Source organism: Haemaphysalis longicornis, unplaced genomic scaffold, assembly GCF_048455015.1.
Source record: "Haemaphysalis longicornis isolate Haplotype H1 unplaced genomic scaffold, Haemaphysalis longicornis Haplotype H1 scaffold_4, whole genome shotgun sequence".
In the NCBI taxonomy this organism is placed as follows: domain Eukaryota; kingdom Metazoa; phylum Arthropoda; class Arachnida; order Ixodida; family Ixodidae; genus Haemaphysalis; species Haemaphysalis longicornis.
The window spans coordinates 116880302-116894984 of NW_027526361.1; the positions used below are offsets into that span (position 1 = coordinate 116880302).

At 49.6% G+C, this 14683-nt stretch overlaps 1 long non-coding RNA gene across 1 annotated transcript; it reads right to left on the bottom strand.

The window, feature by feature from the left end:
- Positions 1–1020: 1020 nt before the first annotated feature.
- On the bottom strand, positions 1021–11177 carry LOC144179298 (uncharacterized). The gene is made up of 3 exons (XR_013324198.1): positions 10906–11177; positions 5128–5247; positions 1021–3640 (listed from the first exon to the last, which is right to left on the bottom strand). It is a non-coding gene; the product is annotated as an uncharacterized LOC144179298 (long non-coding RNA).
- Positions 11178–14683: the final 3506 nt, after the last annotated feature.

A 14683-nucleotide genomic window follows, 5' to 3' on the forward strand; every position in this document is an offset into this window, starting at 1 on the left:
AATTTCACTTCAAGCACGCACCGCGCCTCTCACTCGAGGCCGAAACACGGCGAATTCGCGGGCCCCATGTTTTTGATGAACTCGACCTCGTTCTTCGAATCACGCAACTTCCCTCAACAGATCAAACGACTAAATGAAAACCCAGCCACCCCCATAACCAAAACCACAGTAGAAATCGGCGAAGAGCACTCTGCCTGAACCACGAGCAACCGCTTCGCCCGACGGCCATGTTTTCCAATATTCACCACACCAAGATTCACCACACCAGTAATGTCGTTCCGGAGATACGGCGCTCCGAAAATTGCCGTCTTTTCATCAATTTTCACCAGTAGTTTGTCGCCTGAGTACACATACATGTTTTTTTTCTATAGGACTTTGCAGTTGTTTTCCACGGGAAAACTTAAAAAAACCCGACATGGTGACCTTCGAAAACACTATCTTGGGGACAATTTTATGCGGGTTTTTTATTGAATGATCAATCAATTAAACCTTTACAAACAGGATCATCTTGGGGGTGCTGGGAAATTATGCCGTCAGTAAGCGTTTTCCCCACTGAAACTGGCTGGAGCATTAAAATCCTTGGCTCTCAGACTGTTTTGGAGCAGTTTGGCGCAATTTTTGCCATTTTCAAGCTTTTGGAGCAGCCTGGCGCAGGAAAGCAGATTTGTATCAAAAGTGCGCAATATGCGCAGCTGTCTCACCCCTGGTAAACAGACCCAGTGAAGGAGCTTCCCACTTTGGTTGTACATCATTTAACGATTCTGCGTGGGGCGGGGTGTTTCTTCTACTGAAATATTCGTTCTCAGTTCTCAAAAACGCTAAGGGCTGAAGAGAGAGAGAGAGAGAGAGAGAGAGAGAGAGAGAGAGAGAGAGAGAGAGAGAGAGAGAGAGAGAGAGAGAGAGAGAGAGAGAGAGAGAGAGAGAGAGAGGAGAGAGAGAGAGAGAGAGAGAGAGAGAGAGAGAGAGAGACAGAGACAGAGAGAGAGAGAGAGAGAGATAGAGAGAGAGAGAGAGAGAGAGAGAGAGAGAGAGAGAGAGAGAAAAAACGAACGGCACTGGGGAGATTCGCACGAACGACTACAAGAACAAGTAGCCGGCAGTTTAACCTCTACTTCACCCCAAGAGATGGTGCATATGAGCAAAATAGCCTCTGTTACTGGTTTTTGTCGTATTTGAGACGCCCTCGTAGTGATACCGCCTGTTCCTCACTCGCCAATCTTGCAGACAGGCCTCATATTGCTGCTACTGCAAGTAGTGTAGCCGGATCGCCCTTATTTAACCTGATAAATGCTATCATGTATGCCCATACAGCCGGTCGGGACCGTGTTTTCCCCTCGTCGTTTTTTCCTCTCCCACCTGTTCTCCGGGTGCGTGCCGCACTCATGGCAGGTGCAGTGGCCCTGCTCCCGCGTGCCCCCAAGTGTTCTGTCACCTACTCCTCACTGCACGATGCCACTGCTCCTGTTCTCTCAATGGAATTCCCCATTAGGTTGCATCAATGTATGGCTTGGCTCTTACCGAGATCGATTAAGCATCAGACGACGTTTCATGTCTTGGGTAGTTGCTTCTCACGGTGCAATCGCAAGCTGCATGCCAATTTTGTCGCAATAACTGAGTATTCTTCAATGTGTTGGTCAAGCCAATCCAGGCGACAAAACACATTGCAACTGACTTTGTTCTTGCGGAGTTGCTGTTGCAAACCACTTTTGGCCTCCCACATGTGGGGAAGCTGCAAGTCAACCTGGCATTGGTTCCCTGCTTCAAATGTATAATTAGTTGCCTGCTCAGCATCTCGGCCCAGTTGATCCGCCTTTGCCTTGATGTTAGTTATTTCTCAGATATGTGGACCAATCACCGAGTGTGAGGAATCCCGCTGCACCACTCAGAGCCCTTGAAATGCATCTCAGTAAATGAGGATAAGCGGGCCTACCAGACCTTCGTTTGATGTTGCCGGGTGGTCGCTGCCGAGATTCTCTTATGTGTTGCGTAAAGTGGTCTTCCTTTACGTGTGTTCTGTAAAAGTGAGGCAAGGCTGCTCACACTGCTGCTCATCACTGCTCACACTACTTCCGGTGCAAGTGGGATGCGTATGGTCAGTGGTAAGGGTGAGGCCTTCTTGTTGGGCTTCAAGCCAAAGGTTTTCGCTTTTTAATGGTGTCATGCTTGCAATGCCCACTTAGTGTGATGTGCATTAAAATCACCAACAATGAGTAATGTGTCGAAATGGAAAATTTCAAGAGTTTTCTAAAAAAGCTCGGTCAATTTGGAGGTGTTGCGAGAAGGGCTCCATACGTTTAGGAGAAACGTGCCGGTCAGCCATGTTTTGCATTTAGTAATTAATTCCATGCAACAATACTCGCATCCCGGCTGGCAAATTTCACTTCTTTTCACAGACGCAGAAGTTTTGACGCCTCCGAACGCTCCAAGTTCTACACCGTGTTTGCCATTTGAAAAGACTTTCCACACTGATGAGTTCTACACTGTTTGTTGATTAGTACACACATACCCTGAAGTCACTGACCAAAGAACTGAAGCGCATGAAAAATTCCTTGCCGGCCTGACCCCTGACCCGACAGGCACAGTCAGCCCTGTGCGGCAGCAGCGGCTCACCATTGTTTGCATTGCTGGATGTAAACAAATCTTTCCTTTGCAGCTACGTCAGCTGACTCCTTAGCCATGATTGGCTATCCGGTTTTGCATTGCCGAGGCGCAACGAGGGGATTCAGTCCTAGAGCGATCTTGTCCTCCCTCGCAAAGCGAGAAAAAGCGATGCCCGGCTCATCACTTGCGATGTCACGCAATGTGCCAAGTCGCCAGTGGGAATGTGCCTTTAGACGATTGGTGAGCACTTTGGAACTGTCCGCTGACGGAGGCCAGACGCACGTGCAGTCGATTTTATGGGGCCCATTCCCCTTCACGCAGCGTCCTCAAAGAACCGGTGATGCAAATGTTGAGACCGGTGATTTCAGCACCAATCTTATCCTCAAATTGCACTAACATGGCTTTGAATGTCGCACAAGGGTTTCCATGATCTCTTCTCCAAAATTTTGAAGCACACCTTCCGTAACGTACTAATCATCCGACCCTGAAGCAAGGGGGGTTTGCCAAGGCCAATTTTCTTGTCCCAGTGTTTTAACTGAGTAGAGCCAGATGGAGAATTGTCCATTGCATCTGCGGACCCAATTTCTGAGGACCCCAAGGTCGGTAACCTGCTGTGGCTGGAGTCAACGATGGCCTGAGATGCTGGTCTGATGTTTTGGAAGAGGCGGGGTTCACAGTGGTGTCGACTCCCTTAAGTTCAGTTAGGGCTGCTTTTAGAACTTTTTCTTTGCAACGATAATGGACTCAAGCATGTGATGGATTTTGTTAATTTCTGAGCATGAATCGGAATGTCTGCCGTGAGTGTATTGACTCTGGGGGACCATGTGTCTCTGAGTGTGTTTGCCGTGGGAGACCGTAGCTGCCCAGCTCACCTTGTTGTTTAGGTTGATTCTGTTGGCATGGATATGGCCGCCTGTCCTCGATGGTTTTGGCCCTCAGTGCTCGACAGCCGACGACGCAACGTCCAGCGCACACAATCCCAGCTCCGGGTGGAGTTGTCCTTGGTCGCCGGTCCACAGCTCGCATTCCCTTGGCTTTGCTGCAACCAAGGAAAGGAGCCCAAATGGTCACTCTCCCCAGATGAGGCCCTAAAGAATTTTTTACTGCTCCTTTCTATTGTCCTCGTCCTTCACGAATAGTCACAATCTGCGCATAGAGTGTAAATCCCGAAGTGCTAGGACTTGATTTTAATGAAGCCTGTCGCGTGCTTAAGCTCCCAATCAGAGGTCAAGAAAAAAACGTTCAATGCATTACTGACCGCTAATCGCTAAAACGCTTCAACAAGGCCGAAGCCACATGTAGCCAAAGCAACAAGCACGAAATGAACATCGTACTGTTAAACTAGGCCGTACAGCCAGTGTCTTCTTGGCAGGAGGCACTTATTCATGTGGCAGCATGTAATGCCTTTCAGCTGCTGCTTGCATCAATCTAGAGTTTTGCTCCCGTGAGTACACCCCATTGTTTTTCTGAACAGCTGCGTAGTTTAATTTGACCCAATGCAAGTGCAGTTACTAATACGCCTGCAGTGCACTGGCCTTGAATGCAGGATCACACATGCTTGGTGCATTGCTACCGTGGTATGCTGCACGTATCAACTCGACTCAACAGTGTGTCACCTGACAACCTCCAAATGCACACCTGAAACACCTCCTTTAGTTCTTTCCAGGGTGCTCATTCTTCACAGTCCATCAACTGTTGGTACAGCCAGAAATACTTTTAGGGGTTGGGTGTGTATGGAGGTATGGGAGAATGGAAGGAGCCTTGCCAAAATGAATGCTAGCACTTGCTTATGTGCAGCATAGTAAAATGTTTGGGGGAGGGGGTTCAAAACCCCTCCGCGCTGTACCTGGAGAATCCTATCGGCCATCTGGGAGGCCATCACTGATGTGTTGCTGGGGCATTCTTGGCTCGTTTCTTTCTCACAAAGGTGAGCACATGGAGGAATTATTTGTGCACTTGACAGCACCTGAGGATTCACAAGGATTGTCAGCTGCTGATAATGGCTGAGCTGTTGGGTTGACCTTTTTTCTGTGCAGCTTAGCAAAGGGGTCAGCCTCGAGTAGGATGTTTACTAGCACTGATGAGAGGCTGAAAGTTGGGACGTAAAGAGTAGTCAGGCAGTGGATGTTCACACGTATTTAAAGAATTGGCCATCATATGGCTTATGTGAAGACTATGACATGCTTTTCATCACTATCAGAAGTGGGGTAGGTCCAGCCCCTTTAAGGGACCGTGGCACACCATCTTGCATTCGGGACAGACGCAAACACCCACACATCAAAACGTTCGGCAAGTACTCCTGTAATGATGCCAGCATTTACGGAGGTGAAGGATAAAAAAATCTAAAATGAAGTTTGCCTTGGAGGTGCAGTGTCCCTTTGGCACTGCACATTTTTATACGTTTCAACACGAATTTTGCATAATCAACATAAAAAAAAAAGTTGTACAACTGAAACTGAAAAGCAACACAGGCTGCATAAACTTTACCTTTTAAGAGAAGCAAAAATAGGCCAGAAACATGCATACGCTATGCCAAGTTTTTTCTGCAGCCTTGTGTGCCTAGTGGTGGCTGGATGGCTTTTTGTTGACTTCGTCGGACTGGGGGAGTGGCTGTTGAGAGCCAGTGGTTGATCTCATGCTTCAGACCTGCAAGAGTGAGTAGTAACATGTGAACTTAAACATGCTGCGATGCACAGTTTTACAACAGTCAGTTCACCAGTGACCACATAAAGTTGAAAACGGCTTGTGCTTGCTTTGTAGAAGGTTTGTACGAACACTTTGATTGACTATGAGGTTTAACACACTGACACTACACAGGCGATGAGGCACACCGTAGTGAGGGACTAAGGTTAATTTTGACCACTTGGGGATGTTTTAACATGTGCCAAAATCTCGAACATGGGCATTTCTGCTTTTCGCCTCCATTAGAAAAGCGGCAACTGTGGCCAGTTGCCGCTTTTCAAATATGAAGTCTGGACTAGAAGGTATGCAGGCAACGTTTAACAAATATACATATGTGCAGACGCAAGGATGGTGAAAACAGAGCCTGCAAGCATATGAATAGTCTGCTTGCCGGTTGGGAAGGTTGGTTGCTTAAAAAAAGAATGGTGCATAAAATAACCTGCTAGATACCATGTGTGCCCAAGGCATTGCTTAAAAATCAACTCGCCATTCCATGTAATAAATGCAGCTATGTAGTAAAAGCACAGAGGGGGAGGGAGGAATAACCGGGTGTTCTAAGGTGCACAGTAAAAATAGCGCAGTTAAAAGGAACGAGCCAAAGATGGAACTAGCGTTACTCCGCTTTGTTCACTAATTAAAATGCCCAATTTTTTTTCATTCCTCAAATTAAGGTACTTCCTGTCTCGTCGGCTGACGAGTGACGATGAAAGCGACCACACCGACCGGTTGATGGAACTCAAGTGCCTTTATTAAGCGAAGAGAAATAAACCCCCCCGGTCCCCGATGGCGCGGCGGCGCAGGCGTGGAACACGATAGCTCACGCGTCACACATCCGGCGGGTTTGATCCGCGGAGCTTTCAACCGTCACTGCTGGTGTTTCGTCTGTGCTTGAATAACTGTCAGACGCAAGGCCATCAGGCATGCCTGCACCGTTGAACGGCACCAAATGCCGACGGTTGCGCTGAATGATGCCTGTCGGTGTTTCCACCACATATGAGCGTGGTCTTCTTGCTGGGCTGAGCACCTTTGCTGCGCATGACATATCCTGCACCCACACATCCTCCCCGTCAGCGAGTGGGCGGAGTTGGTGGGCGGCATGACGACGGTTGAAGTCTTGACTTTGTTTTGTTTGGTTAGCTTTATCCTTAGCTGCAACTTCGTCATGTGGTGGCCACTCCGGTTGCAGGGTGTCTGGCATCTTCGGCACTGTCGTTTGCAGATGTCGGCCCATTAGGAGCTGCGATGGGCTGTATCCGCTCGCTCCTGGCGTGTCGCGGTACACCAGAAGCGCCATGTGTGGGTCCTTGGATTTTGTGAAAAGATCCTTCATGGTCCGCACCATGTGTTCTGCCTCGCCGTTTGACTGTGGGTAGCCCGGGCTGCTCGTGATGTGATGAAATCCGTAGGTCTGCGCGAACTCGGCGAACACCCATGACGAAAATTGCGGGCCGTTGTCGGACACGAACACATCAGGTATTCCATGTCGCGCGAACGTGCTCTTGACAGCCACAATGACAGCTGTGGAGGTGGTCGACGACAAGCTGATTACTTCCGGAAAACGAGAGTAGTAGTCCACCACGATTATGTAGTGAGTTCCATCAAGTTCAAACAAGTCGGCGCCTACACGCTGCCATGGCCGATTTGGAGTCGGTGTTGCGATTAGTGGCTCCGAACGCTGAACTCTCGTCCGAGCGCATTTCTCACACGATGTTACGAGCTGCTCAATTTCGCTGTTAAGGGTAGGCCACCATACTGCGTCCCTTGCCCTTGCCTTGCACCGTCCAATGCCCTGGTGGCCTTCGTGGATTTGCTGAAGTACCTCACGGCGCATCAGGCTTGGAATAATGATGCGGCGATCTTTGAGCAAGAAGCCATCGCACACTGTGATGTTGCCTCTTTCCTTCCAGTACTTCCTTAGATGAACTGGAACCTTTGAGACGTTTTCTGGTTATCCTTTCTCACAGAAGCGGAGTAGCCCAGAACAGATGCCGTCTTCCGCTTGGTGCTTGCGTAAGGCATCCATGCGGGAGGACATGAGGGTGGCAGCTGCTGTAACGACTTCCCCGATGAATAACTCGATGGAGTCTGTCTGCCATTGACTTCGCTCAGGATCGTGTCCCTGAATAGGAGCCCTTGACAGCGTGTCTGCCGTGGCAATCAGCTTGCCAGGGACGTAGAGAACAGTGAACTGATAGTGCATAAGACGGATTCGCAAGCACTGGATTCTGGGCGGAATCATGTCGAGTTCTGCTGATCCCAGGAGCGTGACTAAAGGACGATGATCCATTTCGACTTGAAATGCGATGCCCCTCAGAAACTGGTCGAACCTCTTGACAGCCCACGTCACAGCCAAAGCTTCTTTTTCTGTTTGACTGTAGCGGCTTTCAGTGTCCGTTAGGAATCGTGAGGCGTAAGCAACCGCTCGTCGTTCTCCCGATGGTTGATCTTGAAGCAATACGGCTCCGAGACCATATGAGCTTGCGTCAGCTGACACAACCGTGGGGTACGATGGGTCATATTTAGCCATGCAGACCTCTGAACTGAGCAAGCTTTTGAGCTTGTCGAAAGCAGCTTGCTGGCACGGTCCCCAAAGCCATGAGTTTCTCTTTTGAAGCAATGCCCTGATCGGTGCTGTGATGTCGGAAAGATGAGGAATGAAGCGGCCCACATGGTTCACCATTCCTAGCAGTCTTCGGACACCGCTGACATCCAATGGGGTTGGTAGCTTGGCCAAGGCCTCGACCTTTTCTGGATCGGGAATGATTCCTTGTGCGCTAACCACGACTACAAGAAACTTGACTTGGTTAGCAGAGAACGTGCATTTCTTGCGGTTCAGCTTGATTCCCGCTTCTTCCAAGCGCTATAACACCTGCTTGAGACGTTGGTCATGCTCTTGCTGCGGTGCTCCGAAGACAAGAATGTCGTCAATCATGCTCACAACTCCTTCGAGGCCTTCCAGAATTCTGCTCATCTGTCGCTCAAAATATTCTGGCGCTGAGCAGATTCAAAAAGGTAGCCTTTGGAAACAATCTCCCCATTGGTGTTATGAACGTAGTGAGTTCTTGACTTTCTTCTGAAAGCTTCACCTGGTGAAAGCTAGCGGTAGCATCGAGCTTAGAGAATACCTTTGCTGATCCGAGGCGTCCCAGGATGTTCTCGACTGAGGGTAGTATGTGACGCTCCCGAAGCACGACTGCGTTGAGTCGGGTGAGGTCAACGCATATTCGGTAGCCTCCTCCTGCTTTTGGAACAGCCACCATACCGGAACACCATGGTGTGGGACGGTCCACCCGTTGGATGACTCCCTGGGATTCGAGCTTGGTGAGCTCCTCTCGAACTGGTTTGTGAAGCGGAATCGGTACTCTTCTCGGCACGCTGAGTGAGAACGGTTTGGCGCCTGGTTGGAGACGTATCACGTATTCGTCTTGCAGCTCACCCAAGCCATCGAAGAGACTGTCCTTCAAAGTGACGGTAGAATCCGTTACACTGTCCACGAACCGTACAACTCCAAGAGCCTGTATCGCAGGGAATCCAAGAAGCGGCGGGTCTTGCGAAGGCACAACATACACTGTTTGCACTGTAGACCTGCCTTTCCAGCTCAGTTTCGCTTGGAATGTTCCTAGAACGGTGAGGGAGTAATTTCCTGGGCCCGTAAGCTCACCTTCTGGCTTTTGCAGCTGTTCGGTATGCCTGGAAACGAGTCCGGTACCACTGTCACCTCCGCACCCGAGTCAACCTTGAAGTTAGCGTAGTCCGTTGACGGCCACTTTTACGAACTTGGCTCTGGTGATGGCTGCTACGGAGTGCAGTGTGAGAGCTCCCATGTTCTTCTTGCTTTTCTTTTCGCAGACTGCTTCGAAGTGTCCAATCTGATTACACCCTTTGCACTTGGCTTGCCTAGCTGGGCAATCTGCTCGAGGATGCGTTGGTCGACCGCAGTATCTGCAGCTCGTGGTAGCGTCGCTTGTGTTGGACTTCGTAACACGCTTGCCGGAGCTCCCTTGAGAATCCGAGCCATGTCGCGGCTTTTGGAAGCGCTTTTGAACTTTGGCCTCGGCCACAACGTGAGCAGGATTCGGCTCTTTTTGGAACACTGCTGCACGGGCTTTCACGGCATCTTCGTTGATGCGAGCCTGTAGTCTTGCTTCTTCAAGGGTAAGCTTTTGTGTTCGGCACAGTTTGTCCACAAGGTTAGAGTCCCGGAGACCCACGACGAACCTGTCTCGAACGAGTCGTTCTTCCACTTCCGCTGAGGCGTAGTTGCACTTTTTGACAAGTGTACGCAGCGCAGTGTAGAACTCGTCTACGGTCTCGCCTTCACCCTGGGTTCGACGGTGGAAGCGGACACTTTCGTAGACCTCGTTGACCGGGTGGATGAACTGATCGGTGAACTTCTTCTAGTGAGCTCCAGTCTTCGCTGGACAATGCTAGAGTGTTGAGAATGCGGCAGGCGTCTTGGGAGCCCATGTCGTAAAGAAGCGTTCTGACCTGTACTTCTCCCGGCGCTTGGTAGAGCCCAGATGCATAGCAATAGTCGTCGAACTGGTAGACCCATTCTTTCCAAGAGCTTGGGTTCCCAAAATCGAATTTCGGTGGCGGTTGAAGCCCGGTGCCGCTGAACTGGATAGAAGGATCTCCATCCGCCATAGCGTGTTTTGCAGGCTACACACCTTAGACTGATTGCTATTAATAATTGATCGATGAGTCGCTAACTTTATCCCACTTCTGACACCATGTCTCCTCGACTGACGAGCGACGATGAAAGCGACCACACCGACCGGTTGCTGGAACTCAAGTGCCTTATTAAGCGAAGAGAAATAACCCCCCCCCCCCCCCCCCCCCTTCCGGTCCCCGATGGCGCGGCGGCGCAGGCGTGGAACACGATAGCTCACGCGTCACACATCCGGCGGGTCCGGTAACGCGAACCGCCGCCCGAGCGAGCGTGAGAAACGCACCTTCAGCGCGCCGTGAAATGCGCGTCCACTACACTTCCGAAATCTGGGTCCTAGTAATTTTTCTGCGTCAAGACTTGCGCATTGAATCTACACGGCACCAGCGGAACGGGTTGGTCACTGCAACAGCAGATTTTCTCTGGAATTGGAGTCTGAAGAAAATCTCAGTGATGTCAGTGATTGTCAGTGTCAGTGATTGCCGCGATTTAAATAAAAAACAAGAGCGCGCCTGTTTTTTATCCCTCGTTCGAACAACCGACAAGGCATCCAGCGTGCGACCGCGACTGGTGACTGCGAAGCTGATGGTGGCGCATTGCTGCCTGCGTAAGTTTTCATTCCAATTTATTTGAAAACACGTTGGCAGACGGGGGCGTGCACGAGTAGGTAGAGCGATAAAAACGTTAGAGCCCACGTATGCGTGCGACTGCGTCGCGATAAGTCACGCGTATGCTCGCGGAAAAGCGATCGCCCGAAGGCATATGCAGAAAATGTTGCCGTACGGAAGCCAAACTCGAGGGATTTGTTCAAAGGGCGCTTGCGATCCGTCAGCGCTCGGGTTACAGCACCGGCCTCGCATTCGCTACCATCGCTAAATCGGCGTACGCGTGAAACAGCTCTCCAAAGAAATTATTCGGTTTTTGTAATCAACCATGTATTAGAGGGAACTTACCAGACAAAGTCGTGGATACGGTGCGGGTGCACTTGCGTCGGCATCCACGGCGGCAGCCAACTGCAGTGTCGGACTTGCGCGCCGTTCCGGCCGTTCGCTGCCGCGGTTTCATCCTCCGGTGATGCGAAGTTATCAATGGCAGGTGGTAGAGCGCCACCACGTAATGTGAATGCGATTAATAATATATCTCTTGACGCCACTACCGATAATTGGGTTGAAACGCGGCAGACGACAAACGGGACACCGGTGCTTTTTTTTTTTTTTTCTCGAGATGTGGGCGCACAGCGCATGCGCTAGCACAGTGGCCACAGACATGGCGGCTTTCAGTGTGGCCAAGCGAAGAAAATCGCCCGCTAAACTTTTGAATGAATACCGTCTATACGTTGGCTCCTGTCTCGCAGAGGAATCAAGTAGGGTGCAGCGGTGGCCCTGATGGGCCTCACCACCACCCCCAGAGGCCGGGAGGTCGCCCAGGGTGGAGTTGTGAGTGAGTGATGGAGAAACTGTATTGCAAATCGTGGTTATAGGAGAGAACTGTGACCGGGATTCGCAGACGCGCAGCCTGCCGCTGACCAAGGCAGCCCGTTCCGTCACATCTCTTCTGTATGATGATGATGATTAGTGACCCTCCCTTTGCATCGGGACATCGGTTGTCAGCAACTGACTTGCCTGTTTTATTTCTTTGATTGCTAATGGTATCCCGTATGTAACAAGCTAATGGGATGTCACCTTACCAAAGAAACTAATACATCTATGTTTTACACTAATCTATGTTTTACGCATCGTTTAATCATAGCGCTGCTCTTAGGGCAGGCTCGAAATACGTTTTTCTGCCGGAGTTTGTAGCTTCCTTAGGCCCTTTTCCCCTCTCTGCTTTCCGTCCACCAGCATTCTAATCTTCATTTAGTCGCCTCGACAGCCTTGAAGTTAACTCCCTCTGTGCAATACCCTTAAATCCTAGGGCTTCTGGAAGCCGAACATTTTCCTCACGTAGGTTTGGATGGATGCACTCACATTCCAGCACTATGTGCCGCATAGTTTCTGTTTCTTTTCCGCAGACCACGTGTCGAGGTACGCGAGGACTGCAGTGCCGGAGATTCTTCCCCATGTGGAGTTGCATATTATGGGCTGGGAGTCGCCGATGATTTTGCGTGCTTGGGTTGTGGCTAGGGCTAATGCTCCTGTCTCGCACTGTCCGAATTCGCCACCGAATTTCCGTATTGCTCTCTCCATCGAGTTGATGGTCTTGCCCTGCTTTTAGTCCCATCTCTGGGCATCCGCTCTCTTACCTTGAAGATCCACCGCTTGGCATTTTTGTTGAAACTGCATGTCCAGCCCAAGTCCATTTCTCTTTGTTAATTTTAACGCTATATTTTCCGCTGGCGTTTGTTCAACTCTGGTCTAAGATGGTCGCTTTCTGTCTCCAAGTGTTGCTCCTAGCTATCATAATTTGTTCCATCGCGCGTTGAGCTGACACAAGTTTTATTAAGGCACGAAGTTTCTGCCCCACATGTCATCACTGGCAATAAGTACTGTCCCTCTCAGCGATAGAAGTACCCTGCTCTTTGAGAGTGCTTGCCGAGTTCCCCCCAGTCCATACCTATTTCCCGCGGTACAATTGTCGGAAAATGTTATACGCATGATGTTTCATCCCTCGATGTTCCTGTGGAAGTATATTAGGGCATTTCTGCACGTCACATTATATAAGTAGTTATATCAGTAGTTCATTGCATAAGGACTCGCCCTTTAAAACGCGCGAAGATTTGCGAACATGCCCAACAACCGGCTCGGTGACAAGTTAAGCCTTTTCGCTTCATGAAGCGACGCCCGCTTCTTGCGTGCTTACGAACGAACTAAACTGTGTTTGCGTCGAACCTGCCGCTACCGGCGCAATGCCCGCGACGAAATTCTTTCGTACATCTTCAAAATCTCCACTCACCGTGACGGATATATCGGCCGCGCCTGACTGAGCGTACCGGGAGCTGCGTCGCTTCAGCCGGAGATGAGCGAATTTCGAAAGTTTGAATGTCATCACTGTTCGTTATCAGCAACTGTGCTGACGAAGTGCCGCCGAACCGCGATCTCTAGATGGCAGCTAAGTAACCACCGGCGCTAAGTAACTCAGGCGGCGTGAAGATCCATGTGCGGTAGCAACGCTTGAGCGGCAGTTGATACGGAGTGGCATGTAATGTTCATTTATAGCATCTCGCATATGTTTAAGATTCTAAATTGTTCACACTTTATAACCTTTACCACGGCGTAAAATTTAGGGCTTTAATTACCACAATTTTTTAAAAACAATTAAATTTATCCTTATTTTTTTTTCTTCCTCACTGCCATCCTGCCTTTGGAGAAATGCCTGGAAAGTGAGTGACTTCGGTCGCGGCGTCCGAAAACTGCGGGCGGTGCTCGCCCATCTGGGATGTCTTAGTCGCGATTTAGCTGAAGTGGTGAACGCACCAGCACGCTGCCTTTCTGATGCTTTAAGGACTGTTTTAATTTTTTTTTTCACTTCGTATGCACCATATTTTTATCCTGATCGTGTCGGAAGTGTTCGTTGTAAAAGTAGGACATTATACCTGGGATCGTTACAAGCGAGTTTGACTGTAGCATGAACATGCATCCCTTAATTAAAAAAAGAATGCCTAAACAGGTTCACCATGGAAAATTTTAGATGGCATATTGTAGTCCTTTTCCAGAGCACGAACAGCAACCAGAAGGGCAGACAGATTTGGCTGCACACTTCTGGCAATGCACAACTCCGTTCCATCTTTTTTATCTGCCCTTGGAATCAAACACGGCTTCGATTCAACACAGGACACTATCGTCTTTTGATTTCATGCTACTCCAATTTCAACCACAATGGAAGCAGTTGGATCACTTGACAGTGGTGTTGGAAATGACGGTCCAGAAATAGTACCAGCTCCGGTCACAGCCAGTTGGTGCTTCTTACCTTTAACAGCATGGCGCTGGTCACTGCTTTTCTCCTGTTGTTGCTCAGGGAAAAATACCCTCTTTCTACACCGCACACGGTAACCATGTCTGTGTCTCTTTGAACAGGCCTAATCGAGGGTGCTAAAGCACAATGTTTTGGATCTGTTTAGTCCTAAATGAAAGAGCACTTGAAGGTAGTCATGTTTGTCATGTTTCACAAAGCTTGCCTGTGACACCAAGGCAGTGATTAAAACCAAGTCGGTATTTAGACAACGTAACAATCCCAGTGTGTGCCAGCATCGGCAGACCACCGTTTCCCACAAAGGTACTGTACCCAGCTTCTGGAGGGGTGCCGCCGGGAGCACGCGTCTTTAGCAGCATCAGAAATGTATGTGTCCGCCATGGCGTGGCGCAAAAAAATTAAAGCCGTTCCACTCAATGTGAAAGCTGTCAGAAGTGCAGAGCAGTGATTCGCCACAATGGGCTGTAGCGCTGTTATCCGCTCACTGCTGCCACCCAATGCAATTCAAATATCCCGCCTTCGCAGTGCTCGCGCGCCCCATCTGAAACTGCGCCAGCGGGAGTTCTGTTCTTTTCGTGCTTGCTTTTACTCCAGCACGTGCGGGTGTTGCACTGCCACTTTTTTTCGCTTACTATTGTAAAAATTAACCCAACGAGCGTTCGTAACTAAATGAATGCAGGCGCTGCCGGTCAATTACGTATACTTTGCCTTAAATATACTTACAGGTTTCTTTGCGCTAAACAACGGGGGGATGTATCAAAAGCACCAGCAGTTCATTAGTTCCGAACGCGTATGACTACATAAACCACTTGGCTTTTGAAG